The following is a 17115-nucleotide window of genomic DNA, read 5'->3' as shown; positions in this document are numbered from 1 at the left end:
TAGACGGGTTGACCCCTAACTCCAGTATAAAAATATTTAGAGTTCTTCTTCTTTGAATTTCAGCTTTCGGCTTTCTCTTTTTGATATGTCCGTTCATCCTTAATGGGTGATAGACATGATGATCATATAGGCTAGTAATCGCGAGCACTGATCGACTTGTTTTTCGAATTAGGAATTTGGATACGCCTCACGTAAAAATTTGAAACACGTACTCGTATAATGCGTAATGTGACAATGGCAACAAAGAAGGTTTGACCTAAACTATAACGAAATAGTGATTTCTTGTGATTTGAATTGTTACTCATACTTTGCCACATTGCCTTTATTTTGAATCTGGGTTACGCATGCGAGGTACGTAGGCAGCGTAATCCTGGTATAATACTGAACACGCTTCAAAGTAAACGAATTTCATGTTTACTTGATACAGTCTATGGTTTCAGTCTACGCATCAACATTAAAAAAGCATGTTTATTGTTATGAATTCCAAGCAACCTTTCGCGGGCCGCACAGAATGGCTTCGCGGGCCGCACTTTGCCCAGGACTGATCTACGATATGTTTTTCTTTCCTTTGTGCGAAATACTATAGGAGAGTCTTGCAACAGAAATGAGGAATTAGATGATGAAATATCATGACGAATAACAAATATTAACGAATATCATGACCAATAACGAATGACAAGTGTTGGGAGCATAACACTATACCTTCGAGTAACAATTCACATCGCACATTTTCACACGAGTGAAGTCAAGCTCTCGATTTTTGAGAGTCGCCCCCGCTTTCTAATTCAACTTCGCTGCTCTGGAGTGTGATGGTAGTATTCACTCGGATAATGACAGCGACCCAAAGACATCACCGCAACCGTCATCGCTCTTATAGTTGGGTAGTTTGCCTTGTGCAGACGCCGGAGTTTGATATCCGCCTCCTGACTTGTCCAAGAAGCAGAACACCGCCACCTGGTCACACCCCACTTTATAACCGTGAAGAACGTCTTCGATTTGACCATTGACGAAGATATACGAGTATAGGGTCCGCTTAAAAGTAGTCACACGAATATGGCATTCTCTATTTGTCATGAAGGTCAGCTCTGCGTAAATAGCGGCTCCGCTCTTTGAAGGTAATTTTCATATTTTAGGCCCTTTGCGAAGTAATTTAGGCATTGTTATGTTGCATTGTGGCGTATGACGTCCAGACGTCAAAGGTGGTCGCGTATCTTGTGTACCATTCACAAACCGTGAATTCGTCAAGGTCGGGGACCGGCGTCTTCACACGTATGTAGTTAGTGGTATGCTCCCGGTTCGGAAATTCGTAAGTAGTTTGAGGAAATACTGAAAATAAATACGTTCTCCATCACTCTCATAGGCATCACGCAAAAGATTTTCTCTGACGATGTCATCATCGGGACTGTTTTGAAAATAGTGCTGTTGTAGTTGTGTAGTATTTGATCGCACAATCGAGAGAATGTGAAAAAATTAGATCGTTTAATTCGCAGCCAATTTCACCTTTCACCTCAGTTTGCATCATTACTAAGAACGGATATATTCGACTATAAACTTTGAAGAATATGTCCCTCAAGTACAAACGATATCTTTTCTCACAAACCAGAGAAATTACGACCAGAGGCCATGGTCGCAGCACCATGAAAAATAGAGGATCATTTGAAACAGAGAGTCAAATCACGGATATGGCTTTTTCCTTTCAAAACCTATCCCACACCGCAGTACACCAATAATTTCTCAAATACTTCGTATAGTTCTCACAGCACACAATGAAACACATTTTCTACGAATTCTACCGACTGCTGAATCAGTCCATTGATGGGCAGGATCATAATTGTCAAGTTCCAGGACTTTCCCGGTACAGCTGATTGAATAGACCGACGACCGTAAATTACCTTGACTGAATCGATTCTGATTTTTATGCCATATTCGGCTGCATTATTCATCAATCGTTTGAATTTGAACACTACGCAGCATTTTTCGACCCCATTTACTCTAACCGCCCGATTTTATAGCAGTATGTGGAAATGTATGAAGTTGCCTGATGTTTGGCGAGTCTGAAACCTCTTGATTCATTGTACGGAATATGGCCATTTGAAAATTCGAATATAGTTTTGTCACTATTCATATTTCCCCTACTTCCATTCGCAAAAAAGGTCTCAACTCGATGAAAACTTTGATTTGTCAGGCCTGAGAAATGATGCATCTGAAATTACTCGAAATCTAAGCAATAGATCTTCGCATGACGCGGCGTTGTAGATTTCATGATTTCAGAATGCATTGGTTAAGTTCCAATTGTATTTAGATATTCATTCATTCATTCGTTCATTAAATCATGGCCACATATATAATATATACAGGTACTATCAAATTAGATGCAATTAAAGATATTTCCAAACACTTCATGGTGCTCCAAATTGAGGGTTACATTCCTGAGGTAACAAAGCAGTCGTGCCGTCTGACTAATTCCACTTCGGTGCTCTCAAGCGTGATGAAGTAATCGCTTGGACAACGACATCCATCAAAAGACATCTATGCTATTTCTTCGAACGTCAGCGCTCTTCTCCACCACATGAAGTTAGCTATTCTCGTTTGTACGGACACCGGCGCACTAAACCCAACCCCTCTAAAGTCTTAGTCTTCACCTAAAATCAATACACCGTCACCTCGCACCACCCCGCCTACATGTGCATTAAGAATGTGCGCGATTCGACCGTCGACAAAGATATCAGATTGCCCGGTGCGTGTGAAAGTAGTGACGCAGATGTGATATTCTCTATTCGTGGCGAATTGGAGCTGTCCGATGACAAATTTGTGGTGAAGTCAAACTTCTATTCTCGTAGATGCTTGATTAAGTGCGTAAGCGTGGTGAAATTGATCGGTAGCGTATGAAACCACGTCGTCGGCACTGGTCGTGTGTCTTGCGTACCACCCGCATACGGTGAATTCATAAAGATCCGGTATTGGCGTCCTGACCCGGATGTAGTTTAATGTCTGCTCGTTCTTGGGAAATTCGTAATCAGTCTGTGTGCAATCTGCAACCATCAATATTATTGCTTAATTTTTTCATTCACTATGCAGTGTTGTCCCATTGACTACTCCATCGATATTCCTTCGATAATCACGATTATTATCACATAGGGATGCTTTCAACGGTTTGTCTGTATCGCCATATTCAACTTATAATCACATGTTTTATAATTTGAAATCCGGAATGCCGGATAACTATAAAAATACTTCTTTAGTCTCTATATACCAGTGTTAGCATGACTCGAGTCGACTTTTTCGTATGACTTGAATGGACTCGAGTCACTTTGCTAAAATGACTTGACTAGACTTGACTCGTCGCTTCAAAAATGTGGGTTGACTTGTAACTCGGAGCTAAATTTACGAGTCAATTTCAAGTCATCAAGTAAACGGTTTCGGGTTGTTCGCAATACGCCGGTGTCACTCGTGAGAGCAACCAGTCACTTGCTGATTGTGCGTTTCACCGATCCTCCATTGTTACATCATACATAAATTGATCGCAAAAGAAACGATCACAGCTTATGTTGTCGTAGTAGCAGTAGAGCAACGCATCTTCGTTTCTGATACGGCTCAGTGCTTACATTGATAAGTGCTCACCTTTACCAACACTATTGTATGATTTAAATCGAACGAATATAGTTTATGAGTTGATATTCTCACGTATGTGGAGATTGGTAGTGGATTGTAACACATCAATTTGTTCAACTTCTCGAGGCTTCGTATTTTATCCTCTATATTGGCTGATAATAACAGACTGTAGCATGTCAGTATACAGTTATCCTCGCGTATTCTATTAGCAGTTCTACGAGCGCGTGAACGATACAACATATTTTTCGCGAAATTATGCGCTTCCAGTCATTAATATTTAAATTATTAACGAGAATTATAGTTTCGGTGAAATCTTCACTTGAAACTTTTATCGGATGAATCGTACGGATTCGTACCGTACGAAAGACGCTCCGTTCCGCTCCGTGCAGGGCTTGTTGGGAATGATATATCACTGAAGTGATTAACCCACAGCTTTGCAACAAAGTGCAATGAGATATATTTATGGTCGAAAAAATGATACTTATTCATCACTCAGCTTCTATTACATGAGAGTAGGGTTGCATTTGAAACAAGCGGTGTTTTGAACAAATGTCTTGAAAAATTTTTTTTTTCAAACGTATAATTCTGCAATAATTGTGTAAATACTTTCGAAAAACATGTAGTATAAGCCTACGGATGATTTTCACCTAGGGTTGCATTTAAAACTAAAATCAATTTTTAAAAAATCGTTTAGAACAGGGGTCGGCAACCTTTTGATAGTCGCGGGCCAAATTTCGAGTGCACAACATTTTGGCGGGCCGGAATTTTTCTTAATACTATATTTAACGCTCATGTCGGTAGATTACCCTACAATGCTGCAATCTCAATCATACAAATCAGAAAAAGAGCAAAATACATGTATTTACACTTCAACAACGCAGGATAAATGTGACACTTGGCGCAGCTTGCTTTGTGAAAGGTTTTCAACTTCTGATAACCAGTCAGATGAAGCAAGAATCAGGCCATCTTCTAAATGGGCGTAGGAATACGTGATCTTATCTTGCTCTTCGTGAATTTCATTGTTGAAAACTATTGTTCACATGCGTACGTGCTACCAAAGGTCGATGCCATTTCTTTTGCATTGTTGGTCAAGCTGGGATGAAGACCCATCCATATCAAGAACGTACTCTTTGTCAAAGTCATTCAGCGATATGCTCTTTGTATGAAATTTGTCATTCAATTCAACTGCATCGCATTTCAAATGGGCCCATTTGAAATTTTCTGGCAATGGTATTGGCGTCCACATTAAACGGAGTACTGAGTAGTCAGAATTTATTTTGTACAGAACGAATGTCGGAAAATCGAGTGGAAATTCAGTAATTAAATTTCGTATATCACAGTTACAAATGTATAGTGCTGGTACTAGGTTTACTCTCCTCCAGTATAGGAAAGTGAGCATAATTTTCTTTGTACTGTTGACTTTCCCAGAGTCGCAGTTTTGTTTCGAATGCGTCTCAACATCTCATGTATTTAGTTGTTTCCCCCTGAAGTTGCAAATTCAATTTGTTTAGATGTGACGTTAAATGTACTACGAAAGCAAGATTAGATACCCATTTGCGATGACAAGATTATGAGTCGTCGATGTTTGTATTTTCAAGGAAAGTTGCTATTTCATTTCTCAGTTCATACGCTCGTGCAAGGATAGCTTCTCGACTTAATGCGCGAACATGGCAAATATACAAGACATCGCCATATTGATGCTCTGCTTCTAGTAATATCTGAGGTAGGCTAACTGTCGGTGATTCAGTTCGTGAGACAAAATAAGCTTTCACCATTGTGTCCAAAACGCTATTCAGGTTTGTTGTCTTGGCGTAAAATGTCTTCTGGTGAATTAAACTACAGATGACTAACATACGGAGGCTAGTTATCTATAATGAACCAGGGAAAGTTTGAGATTTTGTCATTGCGTCTGAGCAGAGGAACGACACCTTTATTGTCGCACCCTATCTGAGTGGGAAACCCTTAAAAAAGTATGGTATACCTTCGGTTGCGCGATACACCCGCTTAATAAGCAATGGTCTAGTCTACTCTACAGACATTCTCCATCTCCTACTTTTAGTACGAGATAGGCTACTAGTCGACCGCCTTCGTACCAGTTTTATGGCGTAACAATAGACTAATACGACGTAGGATACTTTATATCGGAGAAATGCCGCAGTCTTTCCAAGCAGTGCTGCACTGCAGATTGGAACTCATTACGAAACCACGGGCCGTATTCTTGTGGTAACTAATTATTTCGTCGCGGGCCGGACGATTTCGCTTGGCGGGCCAGATCCGGCCCGCGGGCCGTAGGTTGCCGACCCTTGGTTTAGAACATGGCCCTTGTTCAAAACATTTTTTAAAATCCATGACGTCATGAATATGCAATTGTGACGTGATATTGGATTGACATTGAAAATTGAAAATAGGGTAAATATCTACGTACTATAGCTGTTGAACCGACTATTTTGAGTGTTCCTACCATCCCATATCGTATAAGCCGGTTATCTCGGCTGGTAATTGTCCGTATGCTCATACAACTTGTTTTTTGTAAAGTATTTACACAATTATGGCATGATTTTATAACATAAAAAAACACAATTTTGTCTTTTAAAAGGCCTTTGTTTAAAACACTGTTTAAAACATGTTTTGAACGAAGTGATTTAAACAAATATTTGTTTTAAATGCAACCCATTTGCGTATACGATATGGCGTGGCTGGAATGATCGAAATCGTGTCAGTTCAACAGTTATTGCAAGCAGTTATACATCATTGGTGAAGAATGGGTGCTTTGATGATGATGACCGCCGACCGTAAAAATGCTGCCTAACAGTGTAGAGTCTAGTCCTCGTTAAATACATTTTTCGTCTGTTTGTGACAGTGCCAGAATCCCTTTTCGCGAAGGATTCATATTTGCGCTATGTTCAATTCTTAACGTATATCCACTGTGGCGTCACAATTGAATATTCGTGACGTCATGTCTAAACAAAAAACAAAACAATAAAAAAAATGTTAAAAACTAGGGCCTTGTTTTAAACATGATTGTTTTAGATTGATCTTTGTTTTAAATGCAACCTTACATACAAATGTGACTTGACGATATCATCCCATTTTTATCACTTTCTGTTTAGTGTGCGATCATATGCTATACAGCTAAAGTGACACTAATTTTAAACCAGTCCCGATGATGACATTGTCAGTGACAATATTTTGTGTGATGCCTATCCGAGTGATGAAAAACACACTTATTTTCAGCATGTCCACAGACTACTTACGATTTTACGAACCGGGAGCAGACCACTAACTATATACGCGTGAAGACGCCGATTCCTGATCTTGACGAATTCACGGTTTGTGGATGGTACACAAGATACACGACCGGCTTCGACGTCTGGACGTCATACGCCACAAAGCAACATGACAACGCTTACATTATTTCCCAAGTCGCATCAAATATACAAACGTGGCTTCACGGAGAAAGTGTTGCCGGAGAGCTGACCTTCACGACAAATAGAGAATATCATATATGTGTGACTACTTTTACACGAACCGGCTACTCGTATATCTTCGTGAATGGTCAAATCGAAGACGTTCTTCACGGTTCTAAAATCGGGGTGTTACCCGGGGGCGGTGTTCTGCTCCTTGGTCAAGACCAAGATGTTAGGGGAGGTGGATTTGAAGCTCCGGCATCAGCACAAGGTAAACTATCCAACTACATGTTGTGGACAAGAGCGCTGACGGTCGAAGAGATTTCGGCGATGTCTTTCAATCGCTGTCATTGTCCGATTGATTGCTACATCAGTCTTCAGAGCAGCGAAGTTGAATTAGAAGGTGGGGCGACCGCTTTGTCACCTCATAGATGTACACCGTAGTTGGAAACAACGAGAAGATTTTTGGAAAACCCGTTAACCGAACTTTATTAATTCCATAATATCTGCACTCATTTATATGCAGGGTTGCCATCGACATGGACCCAAAAATAAGGAAAGTCGGAAAACTAGATTAGCATTAAAAGCGTTTTTGTACATAGGCTATACGTTGTATTTATACGAGCCGTGGCATATCACGTTCCAGAAATAACCTGCTCCAGCAACTACTTGTTTAGTAGGCCTATATATAAAGTGCATCACGGACCTCACGACAGCTCAGGTTTAGGTTTAACTTTACTCAGGGCCGAAACAGCACTTCGTCAGCCCCCCTAAAAACACGTTGGTCTTGCCCCCCATGTGGTAATAAACCCAACCTCTTCACCTCGTTGTGATTAGAGGCATTAACCAAGATGGAATAAGGCTGTACATCAGGTTTAGAAAAAAAAAATGATTTTTTATCGTGGGGCAAGAACTACAGTAACAATGCTTGTAGTCTAGGTTCTGGCCGAAGCAAACTTCTTTGCGATGTTGGAATGGGTAATAAAGATTGCTTTGAATAATTTCGATGTGCAATCGTTGGTGCGGGACGATTGCTGGTGTTTGCAGTACAGAATGTCCAGATACCCTTAGAAACAGCAGCCTGGTAGTATGTGGTCGTTGGTGCTGATCGACTTGTAAAAAATTATTCATCGACTGACTCAAATTAATCAATCTGACACACTTCTTGTGTTTTGGGCTATCAATATGAGTTGAAATGCCGGTCATTCCATTGGTCTTCAGCTCCAGGGTAATGTCGAAATTGCAGATATTGCAATGTGCGAAGCAATCGCCCTTCAAGCTTCGTTTGATACCTTTAAATTGTAACTACCAGATTTAGCCTTATTAGTAGCTGACACTAAATGTACAATATAATTTAGATAAATTTATCAATGATTTATAGCTTTACTTTTTAACCCAAGTGTCGACGCCTTTTTTCAGTACGCTATAAATGCTGCCTTCCCTACAGCTGTTGACTAAACATCAGAAACCTGGTACGTTTACTGCTAAAATGAAGTTTGCTGCGATAGGCTGGTACATCCGAAACTGTCACACTAATCATTGCCATAGCTAAGCTATTGCACCACTTCGAAGTCAAATCAAGTGGTGCGTACGCCACGGGAGTTCCTTTCATTCATAATGTCATAAAATCTCGACGCAAAAGCATAATTCTAGAATATTATGCAACACAGATACCAGAGGGAAACGTCGAAGTTCTGTAGTTGTTGAAAATAAGACAAAATAAGGACGCAAGTCGAAAATAAGGACATTTCTTAGAAATAAGGACAGTTGAGTTTTCTAAGACGTGGCCCTTCAAAATAAGGACAAATCTTAGAAATAAGGACGGTATGGCAACCCTGCTTATATGTATGTATTCTTCAATATATAAAAATCTATCACAATTGAAAATTTTTCATCGCCTACTCATTATGCCAGAATAAACGCAATTTCCCGTACAGGTATTACTTGGATTTCGAGTAATTTTAGGTACAACGGATCTCAAAGGCACGTTGAACGAAACTTCTCCTTCGAATAATAAGTATAGATATGAGTCATCACTTGATTTGACGATTTTTAAAGAACAGTGTGAATTGATTTCTCGGCTAAGACTGCGCAAATTATACAGCAATGAATCAAGAAGTCTCAGGAGTAGGTGGAGATCGTGAATTTGGTATTTGTGGTATCCATGGCGTTTTCGACTAATATATGGTCATTGGTCAATTACACCAGGCCAATTGTCGTCATTTTTGTTATTCGGTAGCTTCTAACTTGTAGCACGGCCCACTTCTAGGATGCTATAAGACACCGCTTACACGGATGAGATGGCGAGTACGAGCCTATATAAATAAACCTTCAACACTTGGGTAGGATTTCTGGAGTCAGCTCGTGGATACTGGACCGTAGCGGCACTTCGTCAGTCCCAACCCACCAAAAACGTTGGAATCCAGCCCACCAAAGGGGGATAAACTGAACTTCATGAGAGGCTTCGCCCCCCCAGACCCTCCCCCGGCTATAACCTTTTTGCCGCTACTTATCATCTTCATTGGGTTTCGTTTTGTGAGTGAGCTTGTATCGCATAAATGCGGGCTCAGATCTCCGGGACAGGAACATTCGGCGCCAATGGACAATTAAACATATGCGGATATTGTATATATATCGAAGTTATCGGTCAGCACAATGCCAGTCCTTTTCGACAAGGTCTTCTCGCTGCGGATCCGGCCCGCGAAGGGATTTTGTCCGGCCCACGGACAGTTTTCCGTCTTACATGATAGTGTGACCCGTGGCCCTGTCTTCCGAGATTCCCCACTAGTTGCTTACATACGCCAAATTTTAGTGACTGTATGTCTTGAAGACCAGGGCTGTGGAGTCGGAGTCGGTGGAGTCGGAGTCGGAGTCTGGGTAATTTTTGCTTGATTGAGTCGGAGTCGGAGTCGGAGTCGTGAAAAATATAATAGATGGAGTCGGAGTCGGAGTCGGTAGAAAAATACCGACTGGAGTCGGAGTCGGAGTTTGTGAGAATGACTCTGACTTCGACTCCGACTCCGACTCCAACTTCTCTCTATCATGAAAACATTTGCTTTCAAAGAATTTTCAATAGAATTTTTATGTACCTTCAATCACTGTTTTTGATAACCATACAGATCAGGTGCGGCCAGCCCGCGGCACGCAGGCCAAATTTGTCACACGAGGAGGTTAGATGTGGCCTGCGAGGTAATCCTCGAAATCATTTATGACATCAGGTACAATTGTAAGGCCAACCAAAATTTGATCAGCATGACCGCGAAATTTGATGATGACAAAAACAACAGTTCTGATGCATTGACGTATCCAGGGGCCAGCCACATTTATCCCAGATCATCGTATATGACCATACAGTAGAATATTTCATAGCATATTTATTTGACTTGAAATTTTACTCGGTACTTCGCATGATTCGTTGTCACTAGATTTCTTGCATTCAATATTTGAGCCTCCTTCTGAAAATTATAAATACATGTTATTCACAGAATTGAGATTAACTATATCCGCAATTAGGAGATAACGTGTCGTTCAACACGCTGCTTCGCTTGTGCACTCGCAGCGAGATCGTCGACAAAACTTTCGCACAAAATGATAGAGGCATGTTCAGTTGTTCACTGATATCGTTGATTTTGCTATGTCTAAACGTCGAATAATCCTGTCCTTGCCAAATGAGCCCAGTGGTATACAGATGCGACCCCCAATGTATGTTAGTAATATATCTATTGATATAATTCAGTCAATATCTTGCAAAAAAATTTTCGCGCTTCGCGCGACCGGGTCCTGAATGCACACTGCACAGTTGCATGACTTATTCTTATCATTTTTAGATCGTATTGTTATAAGTCTTGTTTGCAATGTTACCTAATTCGGTTCGCTCCTATCGGGCGACTTAAAAAAGGTTACCAACATTTCAGTTGCCCGCGCAATGGTTCGTAAATCTCATGTGTCCCTTTGGGCGAAAAAGTTGCCCACCCCTGATAGAGATAAAATTAGACATTATTTGGAAATTACAACTCAGTTGCACAGGGGAAGTAAATCGCAATATGCGTTTTTGTGATGCAGTCAAAATTGATGCAATTTTTCGAATTATACCATGATACTGTGACAGAGCAAATGCATCGGCTGGTTTTGTAAAATTTTAAAAATGATGTAAATATGACCAAACGATGCTTCCCACTTGACAAAATTAAAAATATTTGTAGTGTAGCTTAGCTGCTCGGGTCGAACAAATGATTAAGTAAGACCGCAAGTCCCAATCCTTGAATACTTGATTAAGTACATGTTGACTAGACATAGGCTATGGTCTTTGACTACTTAACTAAATTCCATTTATGACCAATATCTATTAATGGTAAGAGTGTGTGTGCTTGTAATCAGGATAGTGTGCAATGACAAAATTAGTAAGTTCAATCCATTTATTAGTTGCTGACTCATACACAAGAACTGCTTTGGATTTTTTATCTACATTTTTATTATACAGGATTGGATATCTGCCATATTTGAATGATTCATACATTTCGGGATATTAGAGAGTCCATGTTATAAAAACGTGAAAAAAAGGATATTTAGCAAATCTTTCTTTCATGTTAATTGCATAGTGGATAATTCGAGCTGTTCCACAATGAAACAATTTAGCATGCCACCGTTAATCAAATGTTTGCATATGTTTAATGCTTGTATGATAGTCATTCAACCGACAATGTGGCATATAATTTTCGAAGTAAATTGGTAATAATGCTGGAGTCGGAGTCGGGAGTCGGAGTCGGTACGTTAAAAAACCCAGGAGTCGGAGTCGGAGTCGGAGTCGGTACGTTTAAAGACTCAGGAGTCGGAGTCAGAGTCGGAGTCGGTATATTGAAAATGTGTGGAGTCGGAGTCGGAGCCGGAGTCGGTGGTAAAATTTACCGACTCCACAGCCCTGTTGAAGACGCCCACGACCGCCAACGTTGGAGACGCTTAATACGAGCCTAAAACTGATTATCTCGATGTTTTTTTGTTTCCTGTTTTCTTTTGCCCTATTCATTTTATTTTATCTAATTGAAAAGTCGATATATATAATACACAATGCACATGCACATGTATGCGCAGCAAGCGAGGGTGGAGCTTACGCGTAAATTCGTCGAAGCGTGAAGACGTATTGCATTATCGGCATATACGATGTACTCAACTTTAATGTCATTTGTGGTAATCATGGTGTTTGTCGACTACAATGGTCATTTACAACAGGCCGATATTTCTTATTTTTGATTCCGTAACCGTCGACTTGTAGCGCGGCACACTTTTAGGCCCCGCTTATACCAGGGGTCGCCAACTCAAAAGGGGTCGGGGGGAGCTTTCAAATTTCGTGGAGGCCCCACGCAGCATGAATTCAATATCGAAATAAAATAGGCCACATACTTGAACAACCTCGCTATCTGATATCTTGGTAAATTTGGGGTACCGGGCTTATCGAACGCCTCGAAATCTTAATAAAGAATGGTATCGTGTGTTGATTGATCAGAGAGAAGCAGACATGGTGGTGCCTGTAGTGTATGACAATGCAGTTCGCAAATCCACATTGTCCTCGTCATTATTGGCGAGAACCATAGTGTCCTATATGGTGTCGACACAAGCAAATCGCGCGGTTCAATGAAATTGTATCACGTCACAGTTTCTATTTGGCTACAGGCAATTTGACGGAGATTTTTGACCGGCTTACCGAGCATTAAATTTGATGAATAGGGTATCAATCGAAAGCTGACGCTGTACTGCTTACGAAAATATAAATTTTATTCCACTCATTGCCCTGGAACCCCCACAATCGGCCCAAATCATTCATTGTCAAGTAGATTGGCAGTGTGACGCAACATTGCTGTCTGTTGAAACGAGAGACTAGCTCAAGAGCAAGGATACGGCCGAGCGGCGAGAGTGGGATCAGCTGACGTCGCGGCAGTAGCAATGTGCAACCGCGCCACAGAGAAACGCTGCGCTGTTGATACTTTTTCTATGCGCTTCGGTAAAAGCGAGCACACACCAGCCGGGGCCTACGATAACTTACGATAACTACGATAAGTTATCGTAGCCATTCGTAGGCCCCGCACCAGCCTTTCCTTGACTTGTAAGGGTAGAACTGTATTAGGGCCCTACCAATTTTCGCGCAATATCCTTCAGCTGATAGAGATATGTAGGCTACGTCTAAGTAGTCTACATTGGATATGTCAGATTATTATTATATCGATTGCCTTAGCCCGCTTGTTGCGTAGGGCTCCAGAGACACGTCGTGCTGTTGATGGCGGGTGTCGATACTTTCTATAGTCGCTTTTATGGTTAAGTGTGAGCAAGGAGCATTGAGCATGAGCATACATTACAAGCTTTTATTTGATCCGTATGGGTAGGACTTGGTCCGCGAATGCAGCAGGTAAAATGTTGATTGTCGAATAAAGTTTAACAGCAGGAGTGTCGAATAAAGTTTAACAGCAGGAGTGTCGAATTAAACTGGTATCGCTGTCCGGATTCAATCCGTTTCTAGAAATCTTGCGGGCCATACCTGCCACATGATTCCAAAATGTTACCACCAAATTCATACCTTTGTTTTTCACTGGAATATATCTGATATCACTATAAACGTTGACGTTGGAGTTTGGTTTAGCATTTTTCAACCACCAAACAGTTTTTTTGAATGCCGGGGACCTTTTGCGTCAAAAGTAATACAGTGGTATCACAGATATTTTAATTATATTCATTCTGTAGCCTGTATTTATATTCCTAATGTAACTTACCTAAAACAGATTTGCATTATTTTTTTCGCATCTGTGAATAACTGAATGTCCATTGTCCATTCGGCCCAACAGAGTTTGCACTTTTTCGCCTTCTCGGAATTTGGTGTCAAGGTCACCGACGTGGTGCTTATGGGGACTAGAGTGAAAACTCAACACTGTAGTTGTATTACTACAATATGATATATTTACATTAGCTAAATTTGCTGTCTTGAGTGAATCTTATTACTTGAAAGTATATTTTTCTTACTAGAAATATCTCTATCAGCTGAAGGATATTGCGCGAAAATTGGTAGGGACCAAATACATTCTGTGGGCCCAGTTCTACCCTTACAAGTCAAGGAAAGGCTGGTGTGTGCTCGCTTTTAGCGAAGCGCCCATGGAAAGTATCAACAGCGCCACGCATCTCTGGAGCCCTACGCAACAAGCGGGCTAAGGCAATCGATATCATAATAATCTTTCATATCCAATCAAGACTACTTAGACGTAGCCTACATATTTCTATCAGCTGAAGGATATTGCACGAAAAATGGTAGGGCCCTAATACATTCTGTGGACCCAGTTCTACCCTTACAAGTCAAGGAAAGGCTGGTGTGTGCTCGCTTGTACCGAAGTGCATAGAAAAAGTATCAACAGTGCAGCGTTTCTCTGTGGCGCGGTTGCACATTGCTATTGCCGCGACGTCAGCTGATCCCACTCTCGCCGCTCGGCCGCATCCTTGCTCTTGAGCTAGTCTCTCGTTTCGCCAGACAGCATTGTTGCATCACACTGCCAATCTACTCGACAATAAATAATTTGGGGCCGATTGTGGGGGCTCCAGGGCCATGAGTGGAATAAAATTTATATTTGCGCAAGGAAGCGTCAGCTTTCGATTGATACCCGATTCATCAAATTTAATGCTCGGCAAGTCGGTCAAAGATCACCGTCAAATTGCCTGTAGTCAAATGGAAACTGTGACGCGATACAATTTCATTGAACCGTGCGATTTGATTGTGTCGACACCATATAGGACACTATGGCGAGAACTATGAAGTTACATATTTTTTGCTCTGCACACTGCTGATTTCCCATTACTTTTATCTTTTGTAATTTTTATGTCCATTGGTTAACTGTAATAATCGTTAGTCTTGATAGACTTACGTCGTGCCATATTTACTCGTTTATAACTCCGCTGGGTTGCAACTAAATCTAACACCTTTCGGTCCCCCGTCGTCTCCCAATCCTTACCAATTTACATGTTGTGTCTGTTGGTGAGATGAAAGAAAGCATACTGAAAGACTAAAATACAATCAATAAATACGATTTATTCCTTGTATATGCGGATAAATGAGAAAATGAAATGTATCGATTCAGCAACCCGACCCGCCAAGTTCCTAATTTTCCTATATCCGGCCCGCCGACTGGAGAAGTTGCCCGCCCCTGGTCCGAACTCATCATATTCAAATTAGTAAATTGTTGTTGATCTCGAATATTATCACCTCTAGCTTAGAGCGTACATCGTTACACCCGTGAAACGTATACATGTGCGTACGAGTACATTGCTGCATGAGAAGCAGTGTCGTGCGGTCGGCGGAGGCAAGTCAATCAGGGCCTCACCTGTCGTTAGGATCAATGACAGAAAATTGTGAAAGCCTCCAATGATTATAACACCAATGTTCATAAATATATTTTTTCGATATTCTTGAATGACAAAATGTTACACATTTCTACATCCAATATCACGGAATTTGCATATTCATTATTAAAAACGCTTCAATGCGATTTGAGAATGTGGAATTATGAGTAACGACTTGACTAAGGGTATTTTTAAATCATGGTATAAATATGGACTGATGTTAAGGCTAAGATTGTGCCGACTATATAGTTTCGACAACGTATATTATTTCCGCTGTATCATGAATCAGGAATCAGAGATGGAATAGGCTCGCGGGCAATGTTCCTTTTAATTTTTGACGAGTCTGCGCACACTCACCAACTCACTGCGCAGACCCTTGGACAACAGTGCGTAACGACTAAAAAAAGGTCATCACTTCGATTTTTCTGTGCGCAACTTAGATTATCTGTGCGCAGAGACCGTGTCATCACTGCGCATTATCGCACGTGCGCAGCTTAGAGCAGTGCTCTTCAACCTTTTTCGACGTGGTACACCCTTTTAACGTTTGCTCGAAACTCGTACACCCCTGTTCATTAGGGGTCTTCAAAATGACTTTTTTCCTCAAATCGTACTGGCTACTTGATAAAATTGTTTGGTTACCTAACTAAAGGGTCCTACACACAGGACGGGGCTTGCGGCGGGCGACCAGCGTCGCCCGTCCAGCGGCCAACTGGGAGTCCGTCGTACGACTTTTGACGTTGCGCGCCATGCGCCGGGGCTTTCACACATGTCATGACCAGCTTCTGACGGCTGCGTAGTGCGTAGAAAAGTATTGCCAGTTTTTCAACACACACCATACTTAATATCATTATTGCTTTGTTTATAGGCTTCTAATCACCTAATGAGTAGTTGCAAAATGCCATAACATTATATATATGTATATAACAGCCAATAATTCTACTACTTCGCGAGCGAAAACTATTTTATACTATTATATTTTCTTTAGTGAACGTAGATAAATGGCATGACGATTTTCGGTAGTACCTGTCAATCATGATTCATGAGCCAGTTGGTTGTTGTGACATTGTGATTGTGAGTAGAACTACTGGGATCTGGGATGAATGTATTGAATGACAAGGATATTCGCTAAGTTATATTCTGTTTCTGTTAACTGTGATTGTGACTGTTATATTCTGTTAACTGTGACTGCTACTTTTTAATGATATGGTAATTTTTTTCATATCTCCAGAATTGAATTGAATTGGTAGTTCATATAGTAGTGAGTCCAAAGTTCTGACTTGCAATCAACATGAATAAAGCTGAGATGGACGCAGTATGTTTATTGCTAGCTTTACAATTAGAGCTGATGATATTATTGATGTTATGGGACTCCACCACAAGGTATGTAGTGATGCTTACATACATACCGGTATATAAATTTTACGATGCTGACCGTTGATAATTTCTTCATTATAGAGAGTGGGTCCGCCCAATTTTTCAAGACCGAAACCGCTTCGGTGAACAAAATCTGGTTGAAGACCTGTTCGATGACCCAGAAATGTTCCACAAATACTTTCGCATGGATGACTCGACCTATCGTGAGCTTCTTACGAAAGTCTCCCCATACATAACGAAGCAAGATACTAACTGGCGGCCAGCAATTTGTCCAGCTTATCGACTTGCAATTACATTACGGTGAGCAAATGATCATGCTCATTTATTCTCGATTTCACATAATTGAATTTTG

Source organism: Botryllus schlosseri, chromosome 5, assembly GCF_051294905.1.
Source record: "Botryllus schlosseri isolate E-star chromosome 5, Bs_hap1, whole genome shotgun sequence".
Classification (NCBI taxonomy): domain Eukaryota; kingdom Metazoa; phylum Chordata; class Ascidiacea; order Stolidobranchia; family Styelidae; genus Botryllus; species Botryllus schlosseri.
This window is presented reverse-complemented; position numbering follows the sequence as displayed.